Raw genomic sequence first — 18866 nt, forward strand, 5'->3', positions numbered from 1 at the left:
AAGGAAAAGTTTGGTGTTGTACAAAAGTGTGTTAGAAAAAAGTGTTTGAATAAGCTAAACAGGACCAGAGGGATTCGTCTAGAGTATAGGTGAACAAAATTTAAAGTGGTCTCTGGGGTGCCTCTATATTTAGTACAATTGTGTCATACAGACAGCAGCAGTAGTGGTAGCAGTTTGATGTGACGGTCTGGGTACACCGTTAGGAATGTTTGAATGGCTGCACGCTACGCTATACTGGGGAAGAATTGTGAAATTTCTTTCTCCGTGCTGGAGGCACACCGCAGCTATACGTAATTGCACCCACATTGGTGCCTAGGTGACTTATAAATAGGATGAGCTTTTATAGTTGGTAATTTTTCTATGTTGGAGGGGTAATTGCACCCGCTTTGGTGCCTAGGTGACTGGTAAATAGGATGAGCTTTTATAGTGGGTAATTTTTCTATGTTGGAGGGGTTCTATGTTGGAGGGGTCTGTCTGATTGATGTGAATGGACGCGGATGTGTAGTACTTGTATCTAGTTTGGGGACGTAGGACATTGCACGCATCTCCGTCGAATGGTCAAAACACACTTCTGTTGCAGTAACTCTGGTCCTTCTGTTTCTACATGGAGTGCTGAATGTGTTGGGTATGTGTTTCTCCGACTTAAATTGGAACTACCACTTGTGGAAAGCTGTAGAAATGGGTGCGACAGTAAGATGTGTAGGATGTGATTAAAAGGAGGTTGTCATTTTACTGTAGCGGAAGGGTTTGAGGAAGGTGACTCATTTAGAGATATGAGAGAGTGTGAAATATGATTGTGGGTGTGAGGCTATGCAAGTATGTGCTTGAATGGAAGGATCTGATTCCAAATGATGGACATAATTTCTAACATATAGCGTAACACTACAGATCTGAGAAGCCAGTGTATATTTTTCCTCTTACGACCTCAATCAGGATATGATCTGCTACTACCGTCTGTCATCGCCTATTACTCAGTGGATATATAGCGGAACCTCTGATATGGTCTCGAGACAGAATGCGCTAGAAATACTATAGAATTATCTAGTTGGGTTCGGTGTGATGGAGTCGCAAATACCACGTTCCTTAGCCGATTGACTTTCAAATGCGGTAATTTTATCACCAGGTTGCATCATGGGCTTACACATTCCTATGATCAACGTCTCAGTATTTATCTGGACAGCACCACCTCATTCATTCAGAGGTAATGTCATACCTCGATTTGTAAAACAGGTATAGCTTTTAAGATGGATACTTGTGTGCACCTGTAGAACGAAGACTGCTTGTGACAGTAACATGCAGTAGCTGTTTGGATAGAGTTTTTTTCTTTAACATCTGGCCGATTACATCTCTCTTTCTATGACGTGGTGGTAGGACTCGCAAGAAGAACGTAAGGGACATGAACACGAATAATTGATTTTGGGTCAGTATTATTTCGAATCGTAGGCAATGATTTATTGACGAAATATTATGCTTAGTATTAGTGCTGGGTGTGTGATATGTTTGCATTTGAGCATCAGGTTTATAAAGTATGTGTGTTTGTGTAAAGGAAATGACTATGTCCAGTCATAATGTGGGTATGGATATGAGTTGGAGTACTGTGATAGCAAAGGGAAGAGTATGTCCAGTAGTGAGGCAGGTACAGATATTTACAGAGTCACCGCCTTCAGTAGGGTGTATTTACGATACTTGGCTCATTGTTGAATGACATTCAATTGAGATCGAGATCGTAATATGGGCAGCTTTCGTGATCAAGTGGAAATTTGAGAGTAGGGGTGCTACGGGGGGTGCTACCCCACATTCCATTGTTGCCAGATGTCTCCAAGATGCCGCCGATGACGTCATCCAAGATGGCGGCGTGTCGACTTGGCAACAGTGCATGGCGTCAATCAAGATGGCGGATTTTGGCGGAAAGAAGATCAATTGGTCTACCTCCGCTAACCTAACCCTCCAGAAAAGTGGCCCAAACTTCAAATTCCAGCAGGATAATGCGCCACACCTAAGAAAATCGCGGGAAGATAAGTCAATTGGGCTGCCTCCACTAACCTAACCCCTACCCAAAAAAATGGCGCCAAGTTCAAATTCCAACAGAATAATGTGTCACACCCCTGTTATCTCTACTAAGCAAGGAAAATGGCGTGAAAAAAGGACTTTTCTTTATTATTTAAGCAATTTCAAGCAGGTGTGTTCGCCATTGTGTCTGGACTCGAACTAGCTTAGTTCATATCGCTGCCGCCAGAGAGCGCCACCGTGACATCAGGTCATGACAGAAGTACCATTATTAAAGATGGTTGCACCCAGTGTATCCACCACATGGTGTGGGTCTACTTAATATCGGCGCCGCGACGTCAGGTGATGACTCAAGATCATAAGCTCTCTCTCTCGCTATGCGCCAGCTGCCTCCGAGCGTGAGACCACTAACGTCACAGCCCCCCAACCTGGACCTTTATACTCGTGCCAGACAGTCTTCTGTAAATATTGTAACTAAACTATGACCTGAGTACCGTTATTCTATCCACATGGTCTAGGACACAGCTAGAGCACACTCCCATTACGTAATTCAAGATTGTCGCTCATCCCACCTGTAGTCAAGCGCTGAGAGAGAGAGAGAGAGAGAGAGAGAGAGAGAGAGATGCTGCAATGCCATCTCCCTCATACCTTTCTAACGGGATGCATGTAAGTCATCGAGTGCTCCTTGTTACGTACCACCACAAGCTGATCTAACAAAGTTCCCAAGTCACATCACTATGTAGAAAAACTAAGAACCAAGTCGAACTCTCTGAAATTCTAGTGTCCCACAAATACTTAACGTTCACTTTCTTGATACCACAAAGAAAATTTTCATGCCCTAACATAAACTCTTTACCTAAATACACCACAATTTCATTTTTACTGCAGTACACCATGGCTAAATGCTAAAAAATTCTCTATTTTTTCATCTCACCACCTTCTAAATTATTTGCTTCAGCGTTTACGAAACAAAATTAAATCTAACAAACTCTAGTCTTAAAACCAGCAACCTGGAATTACATCTATATAGCATTCACATTTGAAAAATTCACTAAGCTCACTGACTTTAAGCAACCTTCAATAAATCCCTGATCAAGAATATATCTAATTTCATTCTCCTCACACGAGTTCGTAATGACTTCAGATTCAAAGGCTGAATTCGATATCATGCAGTTTTTATTCCAGATACCATCTTCACTCACCGCATGAACTATTTCGCTATAATTTGATAGATTATCATATGCTCAACTCTCCTTGAAGTGGTGGAAGCATCTGACTAGTTCAGGTTTCAGTCACTAGGTGTGCTACTGAGCTTAACCCCCACCCCCGAAAATCCTCAACACACATTGGTTCATTCTGAGATCACGTTATACTACGTCATCACATCTATAAAAAGAGTCACTCTCCGGCACCCTTTCTGAAACGTACTTTGTCCGCCGCATCATTCATTTGTTCTTGTGTACGTGTTGTAGCTACTTCGTTTTTTTCTCCGTTAAGATGAAGAGAGCTAACAGCAGCAACACCTCAGAGTCTACTGGCAAGAAGAGTCCAGGATGCGGGATTGCCAAGTGAGTAAATAATTTATATTTCCAGTTTCGATTTTCTTTTTTATCTTATATTCACGTTATTAATTATATCTCCTTGTTACAGTGCAACTCAAGTCTGAGGAGGGGGCTCGACCGCAACAGGTTCTGGACGTCCAGCCTCCTGCACTCGAGGCACAGTCGGAATTGCCATGTGAGTATAATTTTCATTTCAATTCGTACTTCTTCTTATGTTTTAATAGCCATTCAAAATTTTTTCTTATTTCGTGCGTCTTATTTTTTTTTCTTTTTTTCTAGATCACTTAAGGCAAATTCAGCTTCAGTTGGAAGCAGAGCTGGGGGATGTCCGACGTAGCACGGATGCCCTACATCAGGGCTTAACAACTGGCCGGTTTTGAGCGCGAGTACTCGCGTCTGCTCAGGCACGTGCTCGCGAGCAGCTGCAAGGTCGCGGAGTGGGGAGGGAGGGGAAATGCGCGCGCACGTTTGAATGTGATCTCGCGTTCTTAGCAGATTTAACTAGCCATCTGAATGCTTTGAACATTTCACTACAAGGTAAAGATCTGCTAATTACTCATTTCATAGATCGAATACGAGCTTTTAAAATGAAATTGACACTTTGAGTGAGTCAGCTGGAAACAGGAAACCTAGCTCATTTTCCTACATTATCATCCATGCAAGATGTTCACAAAGACTGTGAACGTTATTCACATAGTTTAGTTGATCAGCGCTTTCAAGATCCGACAGCACTAGACAGTGATTTTGATCTGTTCTCTCCATATTCAGCGAATATTTAAGAGATTCGTGCTGAGCGGCAGCAAGAAATTATTGGCCTGCAGTGTGACAGAGAATACAGAGACAAATTTCAGAACAAGAAAAACATTATGGAATTCTACAGACACTTCCCTCAGGATAGATTTCCTCGTTTGCACAAACTGGCGGCAATGTTCGGTTCCACGTATGTTTGTGAACAACTGTTCTCTGCAATGAAATGTAACAAGACGCGCCTGAGAAACGCATTGTCTGATCGAAATTTAAACTGCACGCTGCGCCTAAAATGCACAAGAACAATTACTCCGAACATAGACGCAATTGTAAAGGACAAAAAGTACAAGATAACCGAGAATCCCACACTTCACTGACACCTTTTATTGTTTAACAGTTCACAAATTAATGCGAATGTAGAGGCATACACTAAGCTAATAAAATTATGTGGCATGTGTACATTCTCCTTTATTGGTTTCATTTGTTGCAGTAATAATTCGTGAGTGATATCCCTGCATGTGGCCGCGGATTTACATTGACTGGCGGCAGCTGTTGTGTGCCCCACATGACTCTCCCCACTCTCCGCTCTGGTCCGGTAGTCGGGGTAGCGTGCTCGCGCTGCTCCGTGCTCGCGCCTTGCTGCTCACAGCTTGCTCCACGAGCACGTATGTTGTGAAGCCCTGCCCTACATAATTGTGTTCAGCTCCCAGCTCCAGATAACCGAGAACACCACTCACATAAGTACAGAGAAAAATATCCATGTGTATGATCTTTCAGAGTAACTAAGCATTCAAAATAAATAAAATTATATCTCATTGTGTTACAGGGACCGCTATTGACGACCTCAATTCAATAGACAGATAGCTGAAGGCTGTTCATCGACAGATGTGGGAGCAGTCTCCAGAAAATAATAATGACATGGCTAAGCAGCACAGTTTTCTTAAAGAAAGATTAATTTTCTCTACTAGTAGTAGTAGCATAGTGAGTTTATTTCTCTCTAACAAATCGATTTATATGTATCATGTTTATTCCAGGCAAGGATCGAGACCAGTCATATCTCTCGCTCCTATTCGATAGTTGCCATGATCTTTTTGACGGTGCGGTCGAGTCGCCTGACGAATTGTTTATGCCATGGAGCCAGCGCCAAAAAGGTAATTACTCACTGTCCTTATATATATATCTCCCTTACCTCGCCAGCAGCGGTAGACAATGTACTTATTAATTTTATCTCTTCTTCTTCTACAGCAGTCGCGCCTCAACATGGCGGCGCCGCACGCGTACTGGCGGCTGCGGCTAAACCCTCATCAAAGCGGCATCTGCAAAGGCACGCGTCGCCTATCAGGGCACCGCTAGTCCCCGTGTGGGAAGCGCGGCCGGCAGCGGCCACGGCCCGACCAAGCCCCGGCCTGCTCTCACCTCACTCGGGGCCGGCTGCCACCCCATCACTCAGGCCTCCACGGGCCGCTGCTCGCTCACAGGTGTCTCCTCCTGCACCGTCATGCGAGGTACAGGATGTACCAACTGGTTGTAGTGCTAGTTATAGTAATGTTAGTGATGATCCTGTGGCTAGTGGCAATTCTCTCCCCCATCCTTTTAGTGAAAGACATCAGGTCCATGACACCATACCGCAGTTGCAGTACTTGGTGATTGCTGACGCCTTTGAGGAGCGAATCTCATTCACCAGGATCGAAAACCTGGCAGGGGGGTAACGCAGTCCTGTTGGATTTCTGAGTGCATGCCTTCCTGTCATGGAAACAGAGCTCCTCAAGGTAGTCAATAATCCGCGGTATCCTGCCATTAAATGGAATGCAGTGCTGTGCATTGAATTATCGCACCCCCAAAGATAATGTCCAGTACCAGACTCAACTTTTTCTGGAGGGTTAGATTAGTGCAGGTAGCCCAATTGATCTTCTTCCCGCCAAAATCCGCCATCTTGATTGACGTCATACACTGTTGCCAAGTCTGCACGGCGCTATCTTGGATGACGTCATCGCCGAAATCTTGGATACATCTGGCAATAATGGAATGTGGGGTAGCACCCCTTTAGCCCCCCTACTTATGCTGCACTCGCACCATAGAGATTCATATTCTAAGACCTGTGTATTTGTGTCACTAATATTTCTGTAAGGTTGGCTGCATGGTGCCATAGTGCCAAAAGCCATATAAAATACAAAAAAATATCTGTAAGGTACAGGTAATTTTATCTGCAGCAGCGACAATCAGTTGCTGAAACCGATTTGTGAGTAAGTGAATAATACCTGCACAACCTGTTTCCTTGTTATTGTTTCTATCATATTCTGTCAAGTAATAACAGAGAATTCAGTTAATGGCAATCTTCATTATCTTCCTTTGATTGCTCGTTACACAGGTGTGTTTGAGAACATAATGCTTCTTGTTAGTTATGAAAAGGAATGGTCAGTACCACGAGGCAACAAAAAAAAAAAAAAAAAAAAAGCTCACTGACATGATTGCTCGCTTTATGATCTTTTTCCACATATGTCATTAGCTGCCTTAAATTAAGGTAACAGATAAGGAAGGAATTGAAAGAGTCCATTGGATATATCATTTTTTTAGCGCTGTATTAGAAAGTGTAAGTATTGGGGCAACCTGCATTCTAACCCACTCTCGATTCTTGCCAGATGTATCCAAGATACTGGCAATGACGTCATCGAAGATGGCAGCGTTTAGACTTGGCAACAGCGTATAACATCATCCAAGATGGCGGCTACGATGTCAGCTGATGACGCAAGTACCGTTATCCAAGATGGCGGCTTATGGCGCGAAAGTGCCAGGCCCCCCCCCCCCAGCCCCCACTGCCACACCCCCCTTGTGGGAAGTTCAAATCCCAACAGGATAATGCATCACACCATGGTTGTCTCTACTAACCTAACAAAATTGCGGGAAGATAGGTCACTTGGGCTACCTCCACTAACCCAAATCATCCGACTACAACCTCCTCCTAGGGAGGAGAACTCGTCCAGTGCTGGACGTATATCTTTATTTTGCATGCACCAGTCTTTATTTAAACAATTTCATGCAGTACAGACATCCAGTTTGTTCACCATGAGGTCTGGACTCCAACTGACCTAGTACACACTACCAGCAGCAAAGGGCACTGTCATCCAAGATGATGGACATGACCACAGCTGATGACACAAGTACCGCTATCCAAGATGGCGGGAAACAGTGTGTTACCACGAGGCCAAAGTGGTCTAGTACACAGTACCGCCACCAGAGCACGCTCCCATTATGTAATCCAAGATCGTCATTCGCAGTATGTGAAAGTCCCATCACCCCCATCCCTACCTGCAGTCAAGTTCTGAGAGAGAGATGCTGCAATGCTTTCTCTCTCACGTGATTCTAACACGGCATGCTCCACCTGTATAGCCTGCAAGTGAGCAAATGCTCACGTCATGGCCTGTAGCCCGCACGCGCATACTGACATCACAGATCGTCTTCTATAAATATGCTAGCGATTATAACGGAACACATGTGACACATCACTCATCTAACGTATGAATTACCTGAGTACTTAATTCCAATCCAATTTTAATGATATTTGATAACTGAATGTATCACTTGGAGATTCAATGATCAAATGAGAAGTTCGAGGTTTCCCAGTAGGAGCGCAGTCATAGTGCATTGATGATGTAGCACCCCCTCCCCCACCTCTAGAATGATGCACTCCTATTGGCTACTGCATCAGTGATGTGATTTGACGTCATAGAAGCTATATAAGCCAAGCCACAACCAAACTCGCCGTCATTCTGCTTCTGTAGTTCTACGAGTTTCTCAGAGGTCAATCATTTGTACTTTCATCTTCATCATGAAGAGTACTAACAGCAGCAGCAACGACAGCAGCAGCAGTGGCAAGCGCTGTGGAGGACATGAACACCAATTACCTGGTAAGTACTTTTTCGGTGTTCAAATATCTGTTTGAGCCACAGTCTACACAGGCTGCTGCATCCTTTAATGGATTGTGTGTGTGTTCAATGTCTCTGTGTTCTATGTTCTGTGTTATATCTGTTTTGGACCGCAGTCAACACAGACTGCTGCGTCCTTTAACAGATTCTATGTCTGTGTTATGTGTTTTCTGTGTTTGTCAAATATCTGTTTGGACTGCAGTCCACAAACTGCTGCGCCCTTTAACAGATTGTGTGTGTGTGTGTGTGTGTGTGTGTGTGTGTGTGTGTGTGTGTGTGTGTGTGTGTGTGTGTGCATGCTACAGAGATTTTTTTCAAAACTGGATTTTATACTCAGTCTTTTCTGTCTTTCTAGAATTCATCCCTTGCATGTTGGCTGAGCTAGCCCATCAGATAGAGGTCGAGAGAGCTGGAGCACAGCGCGAATGTAAGTACATTTGTAAAACATAGTTCTTAGATAAAATAATTTCATGTAATATATATTGGTTTTCTAAGCGCCTAGATTGAGCTGTGTGAGACATATTCATTTCTTTTCTTTCTAGATGAGTCTGTAAGTAGGGAGGGAGTCACCGAGGGTGTCATGCAAGCAGAACAAGGTGGGGGTGAAATCCCTGATTGGGTTCATGAGATGGTGGCTGCTGCAGATGAAGAAGAAGAATCTGAAAGGCGCAAGTGTATGACCCTTTTAGATAAGGCAGAGGATATACCTGAGTGGGTGGGAGACTTCACTGAATGTGCTGATGAGTTGCTCAAGCCATGGAGCCAGAGTGGAGAAAGGGAATATTTTTGAACTTTATCATTACAGCAAATAATTACCATTATTTAGTCTTATTATTTATTGTTTTAAATCTGGATCATTAAACTTATTTTTTTCTTATTTATGTTATAGGCATATCACACGAAGTACATCGTGTATCTAGAGGGGTGGTTGTGGGGGTGAGAATTTGCCACACACCACAGAGACACACAGCGCCGGGAATAGCGCCGATCACAGCTGCGCGAGAGGCAGCAGCAGCACCTGGCCCCACTCCGCCGCAAACCCTCTGGTGCCCATGAGCAACTCAGCTGGCAGAAGTAGAAGAAGAAGGGCATCTGTCTCCCACCTCACCAGTCGGTAATGGGGACATCAGACCCCAGGAACCATTGCCACCATTGCCACAGCTCGGTTGTTCCCACCAACCATCACCACCTCCGCCTCCTCAGAAGTTCACCCTCGCTGTCAGCGAAAGATGTGTGCCAAGGTGCATACCCCTCCCTTGAGCAGACATAACTTCACCAGCCCTGTCATCAATGGGTTGGACTCCTAGTTGTAGTATGAGTAATAGTAATATTGATTATTCTATGGCTAGCAGTGGTGCTCAAGTCCGTCCTATTGATAGTGAAGGCCATCAGAATAATGGTAAAATGACCCCTTTAGAATACTCAGCAGTTGCTAGGGCTTTTGAGGGGCGCATCTCATTCACAAGGATTGAGAATGTGGGAGAGAGGTATCGCAACCCTGTCGGGTTTTTAGAAGCATGTCTCCCTGTCTTGGAAACCGAGGTCCTCGAAGTCCTAGATGATCCAGGATTTAACGCCATTAAATGCAGCGCCGTACTATGCTGGGAGCTGAATCACCCACCTAAACATCCAGGTGATGCAGAGGCTCAGCTCTGCACTATATATGAGGTGATAATGACGTTATTTCTCAGAGCACATCCATTGCTGAGTGGTATCGTGAATCCACCTTGAGCGCTATTATGGCCCAATTTTCCAAGATGGAAATACACAGGTCCACTAAAATGCTCAGCAATATACCACACATTGTCATCCATATACATGTCTATGATCTGGTAAATGGAGGGTCTAGCTATATCAAGGCTCCTAAAGATATAGCTAACAAGAAGGCATGCATTAATGTCGAAAATAGAAATAATCAAGCTTCTTTTGCATGGTCAGTCCTGGCTTGTGAGAGAAAGTACAATTACAGAGATCATCCTGAGCATCCCAGTACATACCATGTAGGTGATAATATTTATTCATGTTATAACTTTGATGGTTTAGAGTTCCCCTGTCAAGATCCAGGACATACCTAAATTTGAGGCCCAGAAAACTGGCATATCGGTTCACATTCAAGGCCTGGAGAAGAAAAGCAAGTCAGATAAACATGATGCTCTTCTCAGAGAGTGATAATTATCACTAAGTTTGGATGAAAGACATGTCCTGCCTCCTTTATTCCCAGTTAACTAACAACTGGTGTAAAAAGCATATTTGTTTAAGGTGTCTGAATTATTTTTCATCAGAAAAGTTATTAGCAATACATCTATTAGATTGTGCTTCCAAGGACCCGATACGTGTTATTATGCCCACAGAGGAAAATAACTTCATTAAATTTCAAAATGCTCACCACCAGCAGTGATGTCTTTTAGTTGTGTACGCCAACTTTGAATGCCTGCTGGCTCATTGCGAAGGGAACCCCTTGGCCTCACATGCAACCTTCACACAAAAACACGTACCTTATGCAGCAGCGTTCCAGCTTGTATGTGGATATGACTTTAAACTTAACCACTACAAGTCTTATGTCGGAGATGATCTTGTAGTTTGGCTCCTCACTGAGCTTGAAAACCGTTCATGGGAAGTTGATAAGCTCTACAGCACCAACATTCCCATGACCAAATCAAAGGAAGATGACGAATTGTATGAAAAGACGGTTAATTGTCATATTTATGGGCTACTGTTAGATAGAAAAGCGGAAACTCCCCATAGAGATCATTACCATCTTACAGGAAAGTTTCGTGGTGAAGTTCATAACACACGCAATATGAAGTATAAATTACCACGGCACCTACCTGCCTTTTTTTCATAATTTGAGTAGGTATGACGCTCGTTTTCTAGTTGAGCACTTGGCTAATTTCGGTATGAAGAATAATTAGGTCAGTGTCCTGCCTGAAAGTGTTGAGAAGTACATTTCTCTCTTAAGACGAATGACGCCAAAAATTACGCTCCGCTTCCTTGACTCTTTACGCTTTATGCAGACTTCACTGCAGAAACTCGTTCAAACTCTACCTCAGAATGATATGCATACCACTCGATCTGCATTTCCTGATGAAACGTTCCAACTTGCGACTAGGAAAGGAGTTTTCCCATACGAGTATGTTAATTGTATGACAAAACTCAATGAAACCAGGCTTCCCGACATATCTGCATTTACCAGTTGTCTCACAGGCGATGCTGTAACTGCAGCAGATTATGAGCATGCCGTGAATGTCTGGTGGGAGTTCAACATCCCCAACTTGGGAGAATATGCAAGACTATACATGGACAAAGATGTGTGTTTGCTTGCAGATGTTTTCGAAAAGTTCTGGAGTGTATGTGTGGCCACGCACTCTCTGGACCCCACCTTTTATTACATGGCACCAGGGTTGTCCTGGGACGCTATGCTAAAAAAAAAAAAATAAAAAAATGGGGCACAGCATCGAAATTTCGACTGTTGCTGCAATGCTTCTATTTTTTAAGCACGGGATCCGTGGGGGACTTTGTCAATGCGACCACAGGCATGCCAAGGCAAATAACCAGCGGATGGGTGTCGGGCTAATGCATCCCTTGACTCAAGTTATATTATGTACTTAGATTTGAATAACTTATACAGACATGCCATGATGCAGCCACCGCTGGCTGGTGGGTTTCGATGGGTACCCGAAGACGAACTGAAGGGATTAGGTGGAAAAATAATGGGTCTTGCTGCCGATTCTGATGTAGGGTATGTGCTTGAGGCAGACATCACATATCCTAATAATTTGCATGAAGAGACAAGCGACTTGCCGTTATGTCCAAAGCAACAAATTCTGCGAGGAAGCACCATCCCTAAACTGTTGGCTACTGTTGGAGATAAGCAGATGTATATTATTCATTATCGTAATCTCCAGCAGTGCCTCAGCTTAGGGATGAAGCTTGTTAGAATCACCCAGGCTACCTCATTCAAGCAATCACCCTGGTTGAAGGAGTATATTGAAATAAATACCGAAAAGAGCGCGGTTGCGATTAATGATTTTGAAAAAGATTTTTATAAATTAATGAACAATTCCATTTTCGGGAAAATTATACAGAACGTAAGAAATGAACGCGATATTTTGATTAGAACCGCATGGGAAGGGCGTTATGACATGAGGAAGTGTATCACCGGACCAAATTTTAAGTGTGCCACAATCTTCAATGAAAACTTTGTTGCTGTGGAGATGTCGAAGACTTCAGTAGAGTTTGTGAAGACGATTTATTTGGGGATGTGCATACTCGATATCTCCAAATTCTACATGTACCACTTCCACTACAAGTATGCAAGACCTCATTTCGTAGAACCAAAGTTGCTTTATATGGATACAGACAGCTTTATCTACTGGATCAAGGACTGTGATCCATATGAAGTCATTAGGCGCCACAGTAAAGAATTCGACACGTCTTCTTATGAGGTCGATAACCCTTACGGTATTGCTCCTAAGAACAAGATGGCTATAGGTCTCATGAAAGACGATGCGAATGGTTTTATCGATTGTAGAGTTTGTGGGATTGAGATCCAAAATGTATGCACATCGTACAATAGATGGGGCCACCCAGAGGCGGGCAAAGGGTGTTAGACGTGTGGCATTTTGAGCTCTCACATTTGAAAACGATTTGCAGTGCCTGTATGGTCACAGCGTTCAAGGCGCTCCTCCACACATCGTTTGGCAAACTGGTATTCCATCACGAGCTCGCGAAGTGTACACTGTACTGCAATCTAAAGTCGGATTGTCTCTTTATGACGATAAAAGAGTCACTTGTGAGGAAGGGGTGGAAATCCCCCCATACTCACACTATTTACTTGAATCAAAAATAGGGGTGGGGGACTCTGATTGAGAGATAGAGAGAGAATGAGTGTGTGAATGGGGTAGGGGGGCTTATGTATCAAATAGTATGGCTCTTTTATCATAGTGCAATTATTGGTTGTGTGTGTGATGTGTGGTGTGGTGTGAGTGTGTGTGTATATGTGGGAGTGTAAAAATATAGGCCGGCTGGTGTGGCCGTGCGGTCTAGGCGCTTCAGTCTGGAACCGCGTGACCGCTCCGGTCGCAGGTTCGAATCCTGCCTCGGCCGTGGATGTGTGTGATGTCCTTAGGTTAGTTAGGTTTAAGTAGTTCTACGTTCTAGGGGACTGATGACCACAGATGTTAGGTCCCATAGTGCTCAGAGCCATTTTGTAAAAATATGTATGAATGTGTGTATGTCTATGAGTGTAAAATATGTATGAATATGTAAATACATCTAGTTTTATATAAAACATGTGCTGGAAAATGAAAAAAAATATTGCAACTCTATTTATATATAAGCAGAATGTGCTAAAAATATATTAATGTCTCTCTTTCGTTAATTCATATATGTGTGTGTTTGTGTGTGTAAATAGAGTAGGGTTTAAGCTTCACCTACCACTAGCCATCCAGTGAAAGTAGTTTTATTTCCATCCAAATAATTCATTCCTTAGTACAGCTGTTTGGGTTGTATGCTTTAGAGCCACCCAATTAACTGTTATTATTAAAGTATTTCAGCTGTCTGTGGTGGAAAATGTCTAGAGCCACCCAGTTCAAAAAGTATTTAGAGCTGCTCAGTTAAGTTGGGGCCATCCAATTAAATGTTGTTATTAAAGTATTTCAATGAGATATATATATATATATATATATATATATATATATATATATAGAACTTGTCTCATTAAGTTGAAGCCACTCAATTAATTAATTATTTCACGGAATGTCTACTTCAGAAAAAAATTTAGAGCCATCTAGTTAAGTAAGAGAACGTTCATGTACAGAGCAGCTCGGTTCATAATAGTCTGTTTGGATGAAATTTCATTAGTAGTGGTATATAGCGTGTAAGTCAGTAATACCTCTGCTTTAGTTTTGAGTATGGCTTTATACCTCTGCTTTATTTTTAAGTATGGCTCTATAACCGTCATTCCCTTCGAGGAATCTCCAACATGTGTTGGATTCTAGTAATAATAATAAATTAAGAGTATCACTGCATTGAACTGAAATGTACATCAAGAACTATATATATTCTCTACAACACTAACTAAATTGTAAACTCAAGAACTGAATTGAATTGAATAAAGTAAAAACAAATTCGTTACTCTACGTCACTGTTGTTATCATTATGTGTTTGCTAAAATATATGTTTGAACATTCTGCAGTTACATATGCATTGCAGACGCAAGTCTACGAGACGTAGCGCCTTTAACACACAATAACACACTAGCCTGCACAGAGTCTTGACCTGAATCCTATAGAACACCTCTGGGATATTTTGGAACGCCGACTTCGTGCCAGGCCTCACCGACCGACATCGATACCTGTCCTCAGTGTAGCACTCCGTGAAGAATGGGCTGCATTTCCCAAGAAACCTTCCAGCGCTTGATTAAACGTATGCCTGCGAGAATGGAGGCTGTCATCAAGGCTAAGAGTAGGCCAATACCAAACTGAATTCCTGCATTACCGACAGAGGGCACCACGAAATTGTACGTCATTTTCATCCAGGTGTCCGGATACTTTTGATCACATAGTGTATATTAGACTCACGAGAATTTCCAAAATTGCAGTACCTGGAGGAATTATAGCCAAAAAATTTCAGCAAAATCTGAAGAAACACTAGGTCCTGTATGTCTGAGACAAAAAATGACGACAGTTTCAGAAAAATTGGGTAATTTACTCAAGAGAAAGAACTCGACAAATTGAACAAGTCAATAACACGTTGGTCCAGCTCTGCCCCATTCGCAAGATTGACAGAGTTGCTGAATGCCGTCCTGAGGAATATCGTGCCAGATTCTGTCCAACTAGCAAATTAGATCCTCAAAATCCCAAGCAGGTTGGAGGGCCCTCACCGTAATGCATCAAAAGCTCTCAATTGAGGAGAGATCCGGCGACCTTGCTGGATATCGGTAGGGTTTGGCAGGCCCGAGGACAAGCAGTAGAAACTTTATCCGTGTGCGGGCGAGCATTATCTTGCTGAAATGTAATCAATCCCCCGTCGGCTTACCGTGAAGGGCAGGGAAACGGCGCGTATAGCAACGTCGACATGCTGTAAGGGTGACGCCGATGACAACCAAAGGGATTCTTCTATGGCACTCCAGACCATCGCTCCTGGTTGTCGGCCATACGCGGACGACAGTCGTGTTGGAGTCCCACCCCTGCCCGGGGCGTCTGCAGACACGTATTGGGCCTGGAATCTCACTGTCTTGAGTAGAACTGTCTTCAGTGATGAATCCTGCTTCGATCTCAACCCCAATGACCAGGAATGACGTGTCTGGAGACGCCTCCGACAGCGGTGGGACACCAGCCTGACGGTAGACCGCCATACGGCCGGAGAAACAGGAGTGGTGGTCTGAGCTGCCGTTTCTTTTCACGGCACGATCCCTTTGTTGTAATCCGCGGCATACTTACATCACAGCGGTTCGTCAACGATATTCATCGAACAGTTTTGATACCCTTCATGGTAATCCGTTGTGACCTCTCTTTGATCCGTTTTTCTCGCTGATCTTTCCTCTTCTTTCTTCCTTCTTCGTACCGCGGCTATATCTCAGGGTTTCTAATGCAGAGGTTTAGTGAGAAGGTCTAACGCCGGAAATGCATATCCTCCTATTTCCATCTATTGCACTGCAAATTTTTTTCCTTATTTTGTCACCTGAAGATATGACATTTCTGTCTCTTTATGTATTGTATTTGTCTTACTATATATATATATTATGCATTTATGTCGATGTATAATTGAGGGGGAGGTTACAAAGGGAGCACATGTGTGTGGTGGTTCACGACATCGTAGTGTTGTGAGGGGGCATCACTCGTGCCACTGGTTTGAGAAGACTGACGACTGAAGTACGGACATTTCTCAAAAGAAAAACAGGTATGTGCTCTCTCTTTTCTTTTAAAACTATAAATAGTAGCGTGGCTGGCACTATCTATCGTTCTACTAAACTGAATGAGCGCGGCACCATTGATGACGTTTCAACCTCGAAAGAAGTTTATTAATACCAATTAGCTGTAATAAAAAAAAAATAACCTATCCAGAAGTCACTCACAGTTAGAGTAATTAGTTTCTGATGTGTGTAGAGTGGTCATCAATACTTAAAAGATCGTTTCAGTAACTCAATCACTGTCCGTTTATGAGTTGCTAAGCAACGTATCAACAAGCTGATTATGCGATTATTAATATTTGTTGTATCCCGACGGTAAATCGCTTCTCGCTTGCTTTAAGCATCAAGACGATTACTGTTGTTGTTGTGGTCTTCAGTCCTGAGAATGGTTTGATGCAGCTCTCCTTGCTACTCTATCCTGTACAAGCTTCTTCATCTCCCAGTACTTACTGCAACCTACATCTTTCTGAATCTGCTTAGTGTATTCGTCTTTTGGTCTCCCTCTACGATTTTTACCCTCCACGCTGCCCTCTAATGCTAAATTTGTGATCCCTTGATGCCTCAGAACATGTCCTACCAACCGGTCCCTTCTTCTTGTCAAGTTGTGCCACAAACTTCTCTTCTCCCCAATGCTATTCAACTCTTCCTCATTAGTTATGTGATCTTCCCACCTAATCTTCAACATTCTTCTGTACCACCATATATCGAAAGCTTCTATTCTCTTCTTGTCCAAACTATTTATCGTCCATGTTTCACTTCCATACATTGCTACACTCCATACAAATACATTCAGAAACGACTTCCTGACACTTAAATCTATACTCGATGTTAACAAATTCCTCTTCTTCAGAAACGCTTTCCTTGCCATTGCCAGTCTACATTATATATCCTCTCTACTTCGACCATCATCAGTTATTTTGCTCCCCAAATAGCAAAACTCCTTTACTACTTTAAGTGTCTCATTTCCTAATCTAATTCCCTCAGCATCACCCGACTTAATTCGACTACATTCCATTATCCTTGTTTAGCTTTTGTTGATGTTCATCTTTCATCCTCCTTTCAAGACACTGTCCATTCCGTTCAACTGCTCTTCCAAGTCCTTTGCTGTCTCTGACAGAATTACAATATCATCGGCAAACCTCAAAGTTTTTATTTCTTCTCCATGGATTTTAATACCTACTCCGAATTTTTCTTTTGTTTCCTTTACTGCTTGATCAATATACAGATTGAATAACATCGGGGATAGGCTACACCCCTGTCTCACTCCCTTCCCAACCGCTGCTTCCCTTTCATGCCACTCGACTCTTATAACTGCCATCTGGTTTCTGCACAAATTGTAAATAGCCTTTCGCTGCCTGTATTTTACCCCTACCACCTTTAGAATTTGAAAGAGAGTATTCCAGTCAACATTGTCAAAAGCTTTCTCTAAGTTTACAAATGCTAGAAATGTAGGTTTGCCTTTCCTTAATCTAGCTTCTAAGATAAGTCACAGGGTCAGTATTGCTTCACATGTTCCGATATTTCTACGGAATCCAAACTGATCTTCCCAGAGGTCGGCTTCTACTAGTTTTTCCATTCGTCTGTAAAGAATTCGCGTTAGTATTTTGCAACTGTGACTTATTAAACTCATAGTTCGGTAATTTTCACATCTGTCAACACCTGCTTTCTTTGGGATTGGAATTATTATATTCTTCTTGAAGTCTGAGGGTATTTCACCTGTCTCATACATCTTGCTCACCAGATGGTAGAGTTTTGTCAGTACTGGCTCTCCCAAGGAGGTCAGTAGTTCTAACGGACTGTTTTCTTTCAGTGCTCTGTCGAACTCCTCACGCAGTATCATATCTCCCATTTCATCATTATCTACATCCTCTTCCATTTCCAAAATATTGTCCTCAAGTACATCGCCCTTGTATAGACCCTCTATATACTCCTTCCACCTTTCTGCTTTCCCTACTTTGCTTAGAACTGGGTTTCCATCTGAGCTCTTGATATTCATACAAGTGGTTCTCTGTTATCCAAAGGTCTCTTTCATTTTCCTGTAGGCAGTATCTATCTGACCCCTAGTAACATAAGCCTCTACATCCTTACATTTGTCCTCTAGCCATCCCTGTTTAGCCATTTTGCACTTCCTGTCGATCTCATTTTTGAGACGTTTGTGTTCCTTTTTGCCTACTTCATTTACTGCATTTTTATATTTTCTCTTTTCATCAATTAAATTCAGTATTTCTTCTGTTACCCACGGATTTCAACTATCCTCGTCTTTTTTCCTACTTGATCCTCTGATGCCTTCACTACTTCATCCCTCAAAGCTACCCATTCTTCTTCTACTGTATTTCTTTCCCCCATTCCTGTCAATGGTTCCCTTATGCTCTCCCTGAAACTCTCTACAACCTCTGGTTCTTTCAGTTTATCCAGGTCCCATCTCCTTAAATTCCCACCTTTTTGCAGTTTCTTCAGTTTTAATCTACAGTTCATAACCAATAGATTGTGGTCAGAGTCCACATCTGCCCGTGGAAATGTCTTACAATTTAAAAGCTGGTTCCTAAATCTCTGTCTTACCATTATATGATCTATCTGAAACCTGTCTGTATCTCCAGGCTTTTTCCATGCTTACAGTCTTCTTTTATGATTCATGAACCAAGTGTTAGCTATGATTAAGCTGTGCTCTGTGCAAAATTCTACCAGGCGGCTTCCTCTTTCGTTTCTTACCCCCAA

The sequence above is a fragment of the Schistocerca serialis genome, chromosome 7, assembly GCF_023864345.2.
Source record: "Schistocerca serialis cubense isolate TAMUIC-IGC-003099 chromosome 7, iqSchSeri2.2, whole genome shotgun sequence".
Lineage (NCBI taxonomy): Eukaryota > Metazoa > Arthropoda > Insecta > Orthoptera > Acrididae > Schistocerca > Schistocerca serialis.